At 35.6% G+C, this 17,031-nt stretch overlaps 1 long non-coding RNA gene and 1 pseudogene across 8 annotated transcripts; one reads left to right on the top strand and one right to left on the bottom strand.

Annotated features, from left to right (window-relative positions):
- Positions 1-316: 316 nt before the first annotated feature.
- On the top strand, positions 317-3,018 carry LOC149543872 (uncharacterized). Its single transcript, XR_016355256.1, has 2 exons — positions 317-662; positions 2,702-3,018. It is a non-coding gene; the product is annotated as an uncharacterized LOC149543872 (long non-coding RNA).
- A 5,765-nt stretch (positions 3,019-8,783) lies between these two features.
- LOC149543873 (L-type lectin-domain containing receptor kinase SIT2 pseudogene) lies at positions 8,784-13,410 on the bottom strand (annotated as a pseudogene). 7 transcript variants are annotated; one of them, XR_016355722.1, is made up of 4 exons: positions 12,522-12,701; positions 11,924-11,987; positions 11,466-11,585; positions 8,784-11,369 (listed from the first exon to the last, which is right to left on the bottom strand). The product of XR_016355722.1 is annotated as an L-type lectin-domain containing receptor kinase SIT2 pseudogene, transcript variant X7 (transcript). The 7 variants fall into 7 exon arrangements; XR_016355721.1 differs by having other exon boundaries at positions 8,784-11,319; positions 11,466-11,645; XR_016355719.1 differs by having other exon boundaries at positions 8,784-11,344; positions 11,466-11,645.
- Between the last annotated feature and the right edge of the window lie 3,621 nt (positions 13,411-17,031).

Here is a 17,031-nt window from a genome sequence, read left to right on the forward strand (position 1 = left end):
AAATAAAAATGTTTAAAAATTTTATTGATAAAGAAATAGAAATTCATGTGTGATTGACAAGTGGCAAAGAAAAGCCTAAGCTGGTGGAGCAATTTCTAGCCCCAAACCTTTTCCACCCGCTCAAATTTATACTCTAAAAAGTAGGGGCTACTATTATTTAGGAGAAGATTCTAATTATTCCTATAACAAATCATTTTTTGGATTCATAGGACCACCAGTGCCATAAAAATAGACCCTGCAGCCCCCTCATGGGACCACGCCCTTAGAATCTTTTCTTATCAAATAGGAGCCCCGACTTTTTAGTCCTCTAGGGGGTGAAAATGGGGTGGGGCACCAGCTTTGTCAAAAATTTATTTTAGCAGCTGATTTTTTAAAGAGGATTCAATTAAAAAATTCATGGTCCCTCTAAATATTCCTTAAAAATCTCAGCAACACTTGCTCTATTTTTAAGGAAGTGGGTGCCCATGAGACCCCAGCCTAAGGAGGACAGTGGAGTAGCTTTTAAGAGATGTATGCAAACAATATGCAGGTTTCATGGGGGGCATCAGGAAGGTGGTGCAACCACGAAATAATCGACAACGAGATTAAAATTATGCTGGAATGCTGAATGGGATGCTGGATCGAGTTAAATCTAGACCAGGTGGGTTTGCAAAATGGTTGAGGTAGGCTACTGCAAAACTTGTGCGAATAGAATAATCTTGTAGAGATGACTTTGAAATGCTGGCAATGCCCTTATTGACATATTAATTTTAGTCCTGGATGCTTATATGTTTATTTTTAAATCAGACTTCAACAACTATTTCGGTTTTGAAGCATTTATATTTGACTTGCTCTGGTTTCGCCTATGTTGTACTTGTTATTATTCTGTTTTACATGCAATTTCTACTGCCTAGTTTTTCTTGTCCAAAAATTCCCTAGTTACTGTATGCAATTGCATTCTTTTACTGGAGAAGGTTTGCATGCTTCTATTACAAGCTACCTGTAATCTTGTCACTCTTGAATTGGAAATCTTAATCACCATTTTGGGGGATTATTTTATTTTCTTGGTTTGATTTACATATTTTGGCTTCTTATTGAATACATAAAATTTATCAAATGCACAAACTATAGCTTCTTTGACTACTTTATCTTACTTTATCTCACTTTGCCATTCTCCATTCCCTTGAGCATGTAGCTGAATAGATTTTCTGACAACCTAGATACTTTTAGGACAGAAAAACGAATACTTTTTGAATCACTATAATTAGTAAAAATTTCAAAATAATTTTTATTACATGTCTCAATATTTTCATCATTTCTTTTCTTTTTAGAAGAAATGCATCTTGTACTGTATCAAAAAACAAGATAATCACACTATTTTACAGCTGTAGTAGAATGATGAGCATCTCCTTGTGTAAAAACAGGGAAATACTTGAGCTTGGACCCCAATGGCCAAGGAGCTAATATATATTGGCAAGAAAGGAGAACTTTGCCAAGCATAGTCAAGTCCTGCATAGAAATCCTCAGTTTCTTTAACATGTGAGGGAAAATGTCTTTCTGAAACGTTTCCTTACATCTAGTGTTCCACAAGAGGTGGACATTGGAATGTTATATTGATGTGAGTTTTGCAACTAAGCACACCTTCCTAGCATTGCGAATTTCTATATGTTGTTCCTCTTATTTGGCAAACAATAACTAATATTGAGAAAAAATAGACTCAGTAGGGAACATTCAATATCAAACATGGAGAAAGAAAGGCTTACTGAGTTTTCATGGATCGTAATGAAATGAAATTGGCTAGTACAGTATAGTAAGCGAGACAGCCAACTGACTGTTTAGTGGTTTGAATTACAATGATCAGTGAAACCTCTATAAGAGCTATTTTTTCGTAGAGCACAATATAATGTAATATGAACTCCCCAGCAAGCTATTATTAATAAAATCCACCAAAAAATATTAGGGGACGAGCATTATAAATGAATCCAGTGTAATAAGGCGAATGCCTTCTATCCATTTGGAACTTGCCCTTGTTACTGTGTTCTAGAAACAATCATGTTTTGCTTAAATGTGGGATTCTTTGAGTATTTAAGCCAAGACCTACATTATCTGACTTGTAGAGTCGATGTTAAATTATGTATATATGCAAACATAGTTTAAGACTTTCGTTTTTGTTCCTGTTCTAGATAAAATCTACTAAGCTGAGCCACAAAGGAAATTGCTCGCACATGTTTGGGATTCCATTAAAACAAAATTTTGGTTCTATTCTTCAGTTTTCCCCTTTCTGGAACATGTTGAATTTTAAAATTTGGATTAGAAACACAAACTTATGATCATTTAAATCTAGTCCTATTTTGCTGCAACTAACAGATTGAAAATCGATGAGTGCTGATATATGGAGATATCTGATTTCAATGGGTGTTATAATGTCATTTTCTTGGAGCTATATTTATTGGAACTAATGACAATATGGGGTTTATCTTCTAGATATTGTTTTCTCATTTGATGAGTGAGATGATTGAGACATTTTGTGCTATAAACATTAATTATCATTGATTTTCACTTATGAGTGTATAACTTGGGTTGATTTATATTCTTTTCATAAAATAATATCAATTGGCATACATGTTAAATACATTATGCATGAATATTTATGTATGCTATCTTGTTAGATATTCATATACTGAATTAGATTTTATCATGCATGTTGGCCGCTTAATGGTAGACCCTTGTGATGGGTTGAGCTCCTTTGCTAGAGTGGCATGGGGAAGCTTGATGCTTCACGTCAGGGTGGATATCACCTTGATGATTCTCTCTCTCTCTCTCTCTCTCCCAGTTCAGGTCACGGAAAAATGAAAGGAAGTAAGTATTGTATTGCAAATTTGAAGTATAATTTATTTGTGACTTGCTAATTTAGCAGTGTAAATGATTCTGATTCTGATTTGTTGCTTAGTCTTCTCTCATGGATTTGGGTTGGCATATTGATAAGCACCTATAGCAAATGAGTGAGTTATGCCATAATATACTTACTGATTTTGTATTGATTGCATTGATTATATAGTCATTTAAACATGTTTGAGAAAATTAAAAAATTAAGTCAAAGGTCTCACTCCTAGATTAGTTCTACATTATTGTTATGTTTTGGCTAATCTATATACTCATTAATGATTAATTGGGTAGATGCTACATGTGCTTTGGGTAGATGTTACATTTTCAGAGACACTGTTACCTTTGCTCCATGATATGTCAAATAATTCTATCTACCCTCTATGTTTGATATTTTCTTCTATGTCCATATCATATAGTGCACAATTCTTGACATGTGTTGTTGATTTTAAGCTTAGATACCGATTCTCTGCTCCAACAGCCATATGCTGAAGCGGATGTGTGGAGGCTTTTGGCTTCTGTTCAGATGCACCCAGGAAGCACATTCTGGGCCTGCGGATGCTTGGGGAGCCGCTGCAAGCACCTCCACAAGCATCCAGAGGACTGGGGTGAGATTCCTGGGTGCATCTGGGTGCAAGATCAGTTTGGCTTTTTCTCTCACTCATAATTTGGCCCACTCTTCGCTGAGAACAATATAGATCACTTGGCTTTCTGATAGTGTATGAGGCCTTCAACATAAAGATCTTATGCCTTCAATTTATTGTCTGAAGAGAATTATTTATTTGGTACATTATGTCAGTGCATTGGTGTTGTGGTTTCAGTTTGATACAAAAACTTGTCTACTGATTTAAATCTCACTTGTAGATTTCTTCTTTTTTCTGCAATTAGTAATGTCTATTGAAATCTTTTCTAGTCTAATCAGTGATGATGCCTATGTCATGATTCTCATTGAAATTTTATATAGGTGATAATGTTTGCTACCAACACTGGCAACTGCTGCCTCTGTCAAATATTGTGCTATTCTTAGTGGGATATCAACATTGGATAAAGTCTTGATCTCTCGCAAAAAGTATTCACCATAAATCGTATATATATACACATACAAAATCTATACAAAATCCTTGTGAGGTTTTTCTAATGATTTGGCTGCTCCAAGAATCCATTCAAAGGATTACTTAAAATCTAAGTTGTGTATATACACAACTTAGATTTTAAGTAATCCTTTGAATGGATTCTTAGGTTTTTCTAATGATTTGGCTGGTCCAAGAATCCATTCAAAGGATTACTTAAAATCTACACAACTTAGATTTTAAGTAATCCTTTGAATGGATTCTTGGAGCAGCCAAATCATTAGAAAAGCCTCACAAGGATTTTGTATAGAATGTTTTGTGATGTAATTGTTTTAACACAATCACCTTGATGAGTGTCTCTTATAGATACTTTTAACCCTTTGTCATGCTGAAAGTATCTTCTCATAATGTTCATGCACAACTCCTCCATGCCTTGTTCATTGCAACTACTTTCATGTTCATTTCTGGTAAGTTGTTTTTGATAGGATCAACCCAGCCTATGCCCTCTTACTTACTTTTCAGAACCTCAAGTGGATTCAAAAAAATCTCAAAAGGTGTACGAACTCCAACTAGTTTAACAATCTGCCTGGTCTTTTCCACCACAAATCTATCCTATCAAGTGTGATCTCCACTTGCTAGCCTTCTTCTCAATATGCTTTCAAAACACCTATCCTCAAAGCATCTTGGAAGAACGTATAGGAGTGTGGAGGACTCAAACATGAATTTAGAATTCTTGGTAAGGTGTACGAGATCCTTATTATTGCAAAACTTTCCTACCGATCTCTTTGTTTTGGCATACAAACCTTGTAGTCTTTTAGGCCTCCACACTCAGTTTTTGGGGCTTAATTCTTTGAACTCACAAAGTCCCTCCAAAAAAACCTACTTTCTGAATACCCTTTTGGATTCTCCACAAGGTTTTGTTGGTCCCATCTTTTGATACTTTTTCTACATGTGCTAACTGAACAATACAATTTTATAAGGATTTTAGGGGTTTCAATACTTGTTAAGGATGTCCACATTGAAGACTTCAACAAATGAATTCAAACACCCTTGTTCTTCACTATACACCTTCTTTGGGCATTCCCTAACTCTGTGAATGACCAACTTTGCATTTGGAATGAACTCCTGCAAGTATATATCAATTTATTGTGAACAACACCTAGCAAGGAAACTCACTGTCTCACCTAGGGCATCACGCTAAAAATAGCAAGCTGGATCTTTTTGTCTCCAATAAAAACCCAAATAATATACATCCTCCCTAATTTCATCCCTCCAAGAGCTGTACTATTTCAATGGTGGGAAATGAAATGGGAGTCCATTATTTACAGGTCACTCAATTCAGGCCAGTGAACAGCAGCGAGCTTGAGGAATTTATTCAACACACCAAAATCAACAAAGACACACACTATTATGTACAGGGTTATAAATCAATTTAAGCTAACCACTGGTAATAAAAAAAATATTTTAGTCCATGAAAATGCAGATGTTCAAGTTGCAATTGTCACTGTGGTAACAATTTGCCAGTTCTTCGCATTCAACTTCTTAATTCAGGACAACCAACACTACCCAAGGCATTTGGAGGGCTTAAAAATACCTATGCTTGCTATTCCAATGGTTTCTTGGGTGTTGGTAACCACGTGGCCATGTTTTTTGCCATTACTTGTAAAAAGTTGTCAACATGTTGCAAAAATTGCAAAGTTGTCATGTTGACAGCTTTTGCAAGTTTTCAAGTACTCATGCTTCCTTGCAAACCCATGTTGCAAAATGATGTCGTAAGACATTCTAAGAATACTTAGAATCAAAAAAATCCCTCCTACATCTTGGGTCAACATTTTGGTTCTTAGGCCCAAATTGGATTTCTTGGCAACATTTAGCCTATACAAGGCAACTTTGGGCAACTTTAGGCCAAACTTGGCATAGTCATTACATTGACTTCATGAACACACCAAAAACACTTAAACATGCACTTGGGCTTCTTATTAGCCCTTATTACTTGACCCACTCATGAGTCATCAAGCCAAAACTGACTAGGGTTTGATACCTACCTTGATGCTCTTGTACCAAGAGCACCAGTTTTGCACAGTCCTGTACAATTCTATTATCATTTTCTCTACTTTTCCATCTTACTGTTTGATAGCAAGTGTGAAAGATTTTTTGATATATTCCTTTAGCAAATTAGGTCATAATTATACTTTCATATAGGCCTAAGGTCTGTAATGCCCTTCTCATGGGTTACAAATATGTTAACAGTTTCTTGAAAGTTTTGTGATACTTAGAAATCCTTTGATATACTCTACTAACCCCTACACCTAGTCTTGTACTACATAGATTTTTCTAAGTATCTTTCTCATGGCTGATTTTTCCCTTATAGGTCCAGCCAAAACACTCTATAAGATCTTGATGAGTATTAGGGTTTAACAAGGGTTTGGCATCTTCTCAATATTTTGATTGTAATGGATACAATATGTTTTGAGAGAAACTCAGAGAAACTTCCATACATGTATTGGTAGAAGCAACAATTATGTAATATTGATTCATCATGAAGTTTTGAACATTGCATAAGCCTTAGCAGGTTCTAGGGTATCACTAATAGTGATTTGAATGTTGATAGTCCTAAGACCCTTTATAAACATTCAATTCTCAAGCATTTGTTGTTAGAAAGTGCTTTACCACAACTTCTCAACCATTTTTACAAGGCTAAGCTCTTTACATGTATTTAAGCAATTGAATGCTTAGAACTATTTGGTATGCAATGAATCACTCTTTTTCTTACTATCATCTTAATTTTCATTTTATTAATATTGCCTTTCTCAAGCCCTCCTTATGCTACTCTTCCTAGGGTTTCAACACAACTTACATGGGGTTTTAATGTATTATGTCATTTGCATTGCTAATAAATCAGTTTTTTGTGGTTGTCTTAAATCTAGGGTTCCATGAAATTGAACAAAAGGCCTTTAACTATTCTACAACACACTTTAACACTTGTCCATGTTGCTCTTGCTTGATTCATTTCCTTCTTCACTTAGGTTATAGATCCCTTAATCAATCACTTGCAAATATGACATTATTTAATTTCGTAGCTCTTGGAAACACTTAAATGACTCTTCCATGATGTTGAAGACTATTGTAAGATAAATAAACAATCTTCATGTTATTTAGGATGACCTTATAATGGTGAAGGCTTTAGGATACTCCTAGGATGATAAAACCTTCATATTTATCAGTCCTCTTCATATTTTAATAGACTATTAACAGACAAGATGTGGCTATTGAGATGTTCTCTATGATTTTTAATGTCAATTTTGGTTGAAAAACTCTTCTTGAGGTTTTTATCAAAATTAGGGTTTGAAAATATTTTGCTCTCTTCACTTTGACAACATGACTATACTAGAGAGCTGCATTTGGTGCTCAAGACCTTTGATGCTCATTTGAAACATCCCCAAGGTTTTGATAGGTGTGGAGAACTATCTCTACCTTCCATACTCTTTTGTATCATACTTGGCCAAGGTCCGTGGGGTTCTTTTAATGCTCCTTCACTATTTGATGAGACACTTTTTTTGTAAACTTCAAGATAATACACAAACCTTGAAAGTGACATTACTCAACAATGTTTGACAGGGATATCAACAATCATAACTTAGTTGTGCATGTATGGTTGAAGGTTTTAAATCTATGTGATTGCAAACTAAACTTTAAGATGACACTATTTATCTTTGCAAATCTGTTTACAATAGCATTATACAACCTTCTAAACAACAATGGAACCTAAGACTAGCATAGATCCTCCTAAAACGTAACTATGAAGGATAACATACATGACAATATTTTCACTATTTCCGGATAGAGATTTGGCCTTTGGTGTTTGAATTGAGTTTCTTCTCTAATGGATATTCTTTTCACACAATAGTAATGCTTTGCTCATTGACATCTCAGATTTGATGAAGTACAAAATGGATCCAATTTAGGGCCTTCATTCTAGAGATGTTTTGAGCACATGGAAATGACTTGCTACAAATTCCAGAAACCTCTCCCTTTCCATGCCCCTTCTACTTTTGTAAGTGATGTAAAAATTGATGGCCTCCATGCCTTCAAAGTAGTTGAATTGTTTCAGCAAGACTAAAATAACCTCACCCTAACATTTCCTCAAGGCATTGACCCTTTTGAAAACCAAGGTTCCCTCCTAAGAATGGACTTGAACTTTTGAGACGATAAAGGTTCCTCATTAATTGGAATTGAAAGTTAGTATTTTGACAAGATAATATAGCATTTTCACTCTCTACTTACATAATTGATAATACCTTTACACTATAGCCAATGCTTGAGAAAATTTGTGAAATGAACACTACACTTCTCTATGAGTAAAACATGATTATTTGAGTCAAAGGAGTAAATGAAGTTAATAGTAAGACAGTGCAAAATTTTGACGGGGCCAAGGGAAAAGAGTTTAGGTCAAAGGAAGTGGATAGCACGAAGGAATGATCCAAAGTTTTGACAAGGGCAAGGGAAAAGAGTTGAGATCAAAGGAAGTGGATAACAAGAAGGAAATCTTCAAAAAAATTATAGGGAAAGGGGATGAAGGTGTGAGGGATGGATGAAAAGTATGCCTATATAGTATAGTTACATATCCCAATAAGAATAAAAGAAATGACATAGCTGGCTTGAAAGATATTCCAACAAGAGAAACACTGAAACTTTGACATTCAACATAATCCTTACAGAATTGAACAACAAAACCTCCACAATTTTTAGAAAATTGAACAATAGAACCTCCACACTTAAAAATTTTGAGACCTCTACAGCTTCCATCACTGAGAAAGCCACAAAGAGGATTATATGAAAAAATAATAAAGATAGACAAAAGCTCAGATAGATTTACTAGTCTCAAAAAATTATCAAAATAGATAGCACTAGGTTTCATCATGTGAGCAGCTATTAAGGATTAAAATCTGAGTACTCACAATGTATTATGCTCATTCCAAATGAGCACTACATGCCTGGCGAACCTGAAATGAGGTCCCTTGGGAACGCAATTCCCCCTCAAGGCTCTAATAATTCATACATCTTTAAACTGGTTATAGTGAAAAACACCCACTAACTTTAAAACTTTTTCTTTGTTAGTTAATTGACCGGGCATCAACTCATACATGGACACCCAATAAAGAGAGGAAACAATCCTTTTACAATAATTGTATGATTGAAACTATACAAATGGATTTGAAATGGAGAAATTCTCTGCAACTGAGATTAAAACTAAATAAGAATGTGTTACCTTTTGAATCTGGAGTCTAATAGCTATAAATCTTTCAGTCTCTTCCATGTATTAAGGGAAGTGGTGATGTCCCATTAGGTGTCAATGTTGGTTTCCCATCTGATCTTCCACTTTCTTTTGAGGTTATATTGATAGAGCCATCCCTGCAAGAAGGAAACGAAAAAGTAAAGCCATCAAAAAACTGAGATGTTCGTGCTGAAGGAGCTTCTGATGGCAATGCAGGAAGCAGCACATCTCCTGCAAGGATTTGCACAACCTGTCTCATGCAGGGTCGAGCTTCAGGCTGAGGGTGAGAGCACAGCAAACCCAATTGAAGCACAAGTTCAGCCTCTCTCACATCATACAAATTCTGAAGTTTGAGATCAACCACCTGCAAAATGTTGCCCGTTGAATACATCTCCCAAATCCACTCCACCAGGACTATTTCTTCAAGAGAATTTTTGGGCTCTACAGGTCTCCTGCCACAAGCTACTTCAAGCAACAGAGCCCCAAAAGAAAACACATCGGTACATGTTGTGGCCTTACCAGTCCTAGTAAGCTCAGGTGCAATATAACCCAGTGTTCCAACCACATGAGTGGTGTGTGGAGTACATCCATGTTCATACAACCTTGCAAGTCCGAAATCTCCTAGCCTACCATTCATATCTGCATCAAGTAGCACATTGCTTGCCTTCACATCCCTGTGCACTACTTTTTGCTCGCACTCTTCATGGAGATAAAGCAGACCAGAGGCAACACCCTTCAAAATCATGTATCTCTGTTCCCAACTTAGAATGTTTTTCTCATCTCCAAATAAGTAACTATCAAGGCTACCATTTGGCATGCAGTCATAAACAAGAAGCAATTCCCTCTTATATCTGCACCAGCCCTGCAGCTGAACAAGATTTCGATGCCGGAGCCTTCCAATGCTTGAAATTTCAGAAACAAATTCTCTCAACCCCTGTTTAGATTCACGTGAAACCCTCTTCACGGCAACCTCTAGCCCATTGCTGGGTAGGATACCCTTGTAAACTGCTCCAAAACCGCCCTTCCCAAGAAGTCCCGTGTTTCTAAAGCCCTTGGTGGCAATCTTTAGTTCCTTGTATGAAAACCTGTGAGGCCCATGTTCAAGCTCCCAGTCTTCAATAACCTCAGCATCCCTCAATTTCTTGACAATATGATGCCCCGCAAAAACTGCCACTGTCATGAGTACCACAGCAGCCACGGATGCTCCAATTGCTAATCTCAACCTATTGTTAGACTGCGATTCCAAAACTTTAGGAAGGTTTGAAAGATCCAGATCCTGTGCAGGCCCATTCATTCTAAAACTCCATCCTAAAATCCTGTGTGTACTGGAAAGCAACCCTGTGGAGGAAGAAAAACCCACATACATAAACTCCTCAACAACCCCAGAAAGATCAAGATGCATTGAAATCAAGGGCACCTTGGGCCTAGTCAGATCCCCTGGTATAACACTCACATTCAGCAAACTATCTCCTCCGTCAAAATCTATCCAACACTGAATGCTCTTTTCATTCTTGAGATCAAATTCCTGATACAACCCACTGCCATTCATAAAGGCCGCAGTTGCAGACTTGTTTGAAATAAGACCATTAACGTCCACTCCAATATGGTTATCATCAATGTCAAGCAACTCGTAGTCTCTGACAGTATCAAACTCCACTGCAAGGATGTGATTATAAGCCATCCCATTATTGGAAGAATTGAATATACCAAGGTACTGACTGGGAAAGGATCCCTGGAAGCTTCTAGAAGGTGTCACCATAAAGGCCAATCCATGGCCTCCCACATTTTGATATGCATGTACAATTGACATGACAAATGTTGTACTAAAAGAAATTGTAGAATTGCTGGAGGCATTTTTGAACTGTAGAGGGATTGGATAAACAGCATGGCCCTGCATTCTCTGTGTCAAATTAGTGAGCTCTAGAATGCCTTGAGAATCAATGTTTGCCACTCCACTCAAACTCAGATTGGAATTCTTGAATCCCTCGAATATAAAATCAGAACTGTTCTGTTTCTGTTGTTGTGCACACACCAAAATTAAATGCAGAGACAAGTAAAAGGCCAATAACGAAGGAAGACAAATCTTAGCCTCTGGCATAACTCTGCTCCCCGCTATTCAGCCAGAGGCACAAGATTACTGGTTTGAGGAATTAACAGAATATCTTGAAGATCAATAAATTGAGGATTTCAGCACACTGAGTATAGAATTGAGGATTTTAGCTCGCTGACTATAGAATTGAGGAATTAACAGATAATACCTGCATCGTCATAACACCCACATGACCATAAAAGGCAATAAGCCTTTGTTAATGAAATCAGCAGTCCTCAGCAGTAATTAAATGCCATCGACGTTCAAATCCCATTTGAGATGAGATTCCCTGTTGTTCAAATTCCATTGGGATGAGTTTCCTCGTTTGTATTCTCACCGGTTCATAGCTCTGAATCAAAGTGTTTACCCCTCTTTTAAAAAAATACAAAATACAGTAGTAGTGAAATACAACAGAGGAAAATATGGAAGAAAAACCAAACATATTTTTGGCTGTCTGATTTAATTTCTACTCTAGTCTTAGCAAATTCTACTTAAGTCAGGATGAGCGAATCTGAGATTTAAATAGAGCAGCAGAACTTTGGTGTTATAGCAAATTCTACTTAATAAGTCGTCGACATGAGATAATTGAAGAGTTAAATACAGCAACTGTTACAGGAATCTACCCACCATTGGATGTAGTAAGAATTGTATATAAAATCAGTAGTGTTCCATTGTTTAACAGCCACTGCCACTGAAATATAAAACAACATTCTGTTAGCATCCTTAGCAAACTCTCAAATTTAAGCAAAATAGTAGAGTCTATGAGACGCACAAATTAAAAAATGAAGACGACTGTAAAATTGTAAATGCAATTAACATAACTAATCTTGTTATCAATAGCAATAACATAGCTGGCAGCCTGAAAGCCACTGTTGTTCTGTTTGTCTTTGATACACAACTGTAACCCATCACCATGGAAAATAACTACAGCTATAAACTTTATAGCACGAGTTGTCTCAATAATTTTTTGATAAGATCGGAGAGATTCAGGCTTCTGCTGCCTCATATTCACTCTTACTTAGATTCAGCCTTGTATTATCAGAGATTCAAAATAACTATCAAGATTCAGCCTTTATTACTTATTTGAGAAAGGGCAAGATAATACGGTGGCTCAACGGATTTCTGTTTAATGTCCGCTATCAATGGTTAATTTATTTTTTACAGTTAAATTCTTATATAAGTATTATAGTTCAATGCACTGCTTTAAAAGAAAAAAACCTCTTACTAAAGATAGCAATCACTTAAACGCCATAGCCGCTGGGTGGTTCGCAGCTGCTACAGATTTTGGTTAGGGTGGGACTCTTGCTTCAGTTGTTATTGTTGACCGAGATTGAATTCCCCTGTTATTGCAAAAGCTAAAAATTCAAAGGTTTTCCTGGTCACTGGATTATTATATATATATATATATATATATATATATATATATATATATATATATATATATATATATATATATATATCTGTGTGTGTGTGTGAATGCAGAAAACATTCAAGACGCCATGTTTGAGAGATTTGTTTTCCAGTATCTTGGCAAACAAGAAATCTTCTATCCCTGAGCAATCTTTGACAGTGATTAAAAAATTCAATAAGTTGACTGTGATTAAAAAATTCACTACAATCAAATTCAGAAACGTTTCATACTAGAATCAAAATGAATCTGAGTCGGAGTTTGTTTTTGTCTGTGATTTAAAAAGTCGTACGATCACTTTGAAAAACATCTCATATATGAGTTTATTATTAATAATTCGATCGCTAAATTATACAATAATGATAATATTTGAATAGAACCTCAGTGGCGGCCAAATGTGACCACGAGGTGATCTATTTCTAACATCTACAATGCTCTGTTTTCAAGCATCTAAAATGCTCTACATAGCTGAAAAGCACTAAAATCAGCAGCATTTCATAATTATTTTATTATAATTGGCCGAGAATATTTATCGTTTCCCCGGCTACTGCAAGAAATAGAAACTCAGAATTTTCTGGGCACTGGATAATTCCATGTATATGTGAGTGCCGCGCACATTCAACACGCCATGTTCTGAGAAAAATTGTCTTCCCATTTCTAGGAGAACAAGCAATGTTCGATGTTTGAAGTACAATTGAGCAATCTTACGACATGGTGACGTCTGAAAAAGATAAATCTTAAATTAAAATTTCAAAGTCCGTTTACGCTATTCCGTAGGGGAGCTTCTTATCGTTTTCTTTTAGTCAATTTTTAAGAGGCGGCTGTTTTTAAAATTAGTTTAAAATTAAGTAGTCAAAGATTTCAGTTGAGATTTTTCCTACTTTATGATTTTTGTACAAAGATTGATGGAGAGGCCATTGTTTTTTAGATCATTTAAGTAAATAGTCAAATATTTAATTTGAGATGGTTTCCTACTTTCTTATTTGATGAAATAAGTTTTTTATAATAGAATAAAAATACTTCAAATTTTATAGTCTATTAATATTTTCTTTTAGAAAAATTAAAGGGGGATTTACGTAAAGCTCAACTCATGACAAGGTACATTTACATCTTTATAAATCATTTGGACTCGAGATATATATAAATAACTTAAAACTTTAGTACAACTCTCTCTCTCTCTCTCTCTCACACACACACACACACACACACACACACACACACACACATATATATAATTTTTAAATTTAATTGTGTAAACTTTGTTTTGCATTAATGTTTCCAATCAATTTTAATTTAAAAAGATATATTTTCAAGTACATTATGTTATCCATCAACAAGATGTAGACCAATTGATTTAATTGCATGTGATTTATTTTGCACCAATATTTTGAATCACATGCCATGTTCCATCATTGTAGTTGTGTATATCTTGATGATGGACTATAGAATGTGATAAAAAATATTAAAGCCAAACAAATCTTAAACAGTTGAATCAAGAGAAATACTTACTAATCATATAATCAAATATATGAACCACATACTAAAATTAAAGTTAATAATTATTAGTTATTTGACCATTAAATTAAATAGTTCTTTTTATAAATAGGTCAATCAATTATGAGATAAAAATAGTACACATTCATAAAAAGTTGGGTGGATATGTAATCATGTACCAATAGTTTAGACAAATAAAAATTACACAATTACCTAATAAGTTGTAAGAGTTGTAGCAAAGGAGGAAGGTGAAGAGTATTGGTTACTTACCCATAAAGGGAGTGATCTAGAGGGATCCTTCACAATCAATTCAAACAAATATCGTATGCAAAAATTATGGTCTTTAGAAGTTTAAGGCATGGTAGGGGTGCGTTGGCACATGACACACATGTTGACACATGACATGATATGGATGATATGTGACATGGTCAAAAAAATTACAAGATGCATGACTTTGCTTCACACATGGTACAATGTTACATTGAACTGTGGCACTGCATGATATTGTCACATGGTCCAATTATAAATCACCACATGGATCAATTAGGAGCCACTCCGTGGACGAAATTGGTGAGTCAATTTACGAGCACAATTAGTGGGATTTGAACCCACAACCTATCCAAAGTAATTCAATGACTTTACTGCTTTTTTGGTCGATAATAGAGTTTTTATTAATAAAATAAAAAGAGTTTACATGCATCACTTTTCATTGTAAATATTTTCTTTCACTGCCTAAACATCAATTCTATCTTAACCATTGATAGTCTTAATTGTATCAACATTCATGGCTACTTCAAAAAAACACCATGACAAAATATAAACATATTGATATATGCCTATAAATTTCTTAATATAAACTAATAGCGACACCTTTATAATTCTACTAGCTTGCCATTATTGGGCTTATTGTCGTCGCATCTTGCCTTCAAGAACTGACTCGTTCTTCCATGCACAACTTCACCTTCAATTATTGCCATCATCCATCTTTTTTCTATCCCTTCTTTTGCCTACTTGTGCCATTCCCAAAGAAATTGTGTTGATTCCCATGAATTACTCAAAATTTGCACCCATATTAAATCAGGTTTCACCTATGTTTTCTTTCACAAAATCTCTTACCCACTTCAACAAAAATACCATTTTAGATTTCTTTCAGAACCCCACACCTCAGAGAAAGGGTTCAACCCTGCATCTCATCACATAGAGGGACTTGCATCATCTTCGGTGACAAACTGGGAAGCTTGACCTTGGTTTTCCTCTCATCTCCTTGTTGGCAATTTGTTCAGTGCTCCCCTTGATATTTGTGATGAGGGCTTAACCCCCTTCTGTATACTATAAGTTGAGTGGTTGTATCTAGCATTAATAGATTGGTCTTTTGGTGCAATGACAACCCCACTCTAACAAGTGGTATTCAAGCTTGGTTACAAGTTTGAATTCTCAAACCCTTGGGTAACGCTAAGGGGGAGATTGTTGGAAAATTTTTCAGTGCTCCCCTTCAGATTCATGACAAGGGCTTAATTGCCTCCTATGTACTATAAGTTGAGCGATTGGATCAAGCATTGATAGATCATTCTTTTGGTGTAATGAAAACCCCCACTCTAACACTCCTAGTAAGCCTCAACCACCAATTCTAGTTTGCCCCATTCATGCTTTATCTTCTTAGTGTAGTCATGCTCAATTTGTAGTTTTGTAGTTGATTAACCCTTGTAGGCTACCTCAAAAATGACACACAACCCATAACTATTTCCTCTTCTAGGTCCTTATAACACTTACTATAATCAAACCTAAAGCACGGGTAGGCCCATTCCATTAATGAATCCAAGCCCACAATTAGGTATTTATTAAACAAGGAATTTCTAAACCATTTTATCTTTTGTTTCTCATCCCTAATTTCTAGACCCCATGTAAGAATTTATAGTGCTATATCCACATTCAACTTGCATCTATGTGTGGCCCCTTGAAACAAGCCTCCTAAAGTAGCCTAGACAACTCAAACTACCTCCTTTGACATGCACTTTAACAATAGCTTCAAACATTGGTCCTCCATACAATCGAACAAATTCTTTTGTTGCTTTCTTGTTTGGAAAGTGAAAGTTGTCTCCATTGCACTCTGTGAATTCCCTTCTCCAAACAACAAGAGCTTTTGGTAATTAAAATTGTAGCATTTTAAATTGGGAGCACTTCAACTAAATGGTGGTTAACATCCATTTAATGTGATATAATCATAAATTGCATTTAATTTGCATTCTGCCCTTCTCATTCCTCTTAGATAGAATTAGGGTAGGACCTAATAATCCTCCTTGGTATTCCTATTTCATGACACAAAGCTTGAGGTAAGATCTATCCACTTGGGTCCTCCCTTCCATTCCTCCATTCACTTAGAATCTCTTTTTTGCACAAAAAATGAGTTTTCTTGAGATTTGCACATGATTTCCCAAAGTTGGGGATTTGTCTTGGGACCACGAGGGAATTTAGGGAGTTTTCGGACCAAGCTAGTAGGGATGCAATGCATCCTTGATGACATAGTGTATCCATGTCAGGGACCTATTTTTTGATCCTTTTCTCAGGCCTTGTGTCGAGGTTGATTTAAAGTATTAATTTGTTATCTAGTCAGCCGATGAGAGAAAATTTATTCCAAGTCCTTTATAAGCACATTCATTTGCTTCATTTTGACATCCACAATTTCTCAATTCATTCACAAACACTCAAACATTATTCAAGAATTCAAGCAAGCTCTCCATTGAAAATCAAGGATTCAAGCATTCAAGCAATTAAATGAGTTTATGCAAGATGTAACATTTTCAATATTTAAGATCTTCCTTCATATATTGTGGGT

The sequence above is a fragment of the Cupressus sempervirens genome, chromosome 8, assembly GCF_028749045.1.
Source record: "Cupressus sempervirens isolate cs-2001-9-10 chromosome 8, ASM2874904v1, whole genome shotgun sequence".
NCBI lineage: Eukaryota > Viridiplantae > Streptophyta > Pinopsida > Cupressales > Cupressaceae > Cupressus > Cupressus sempervirens.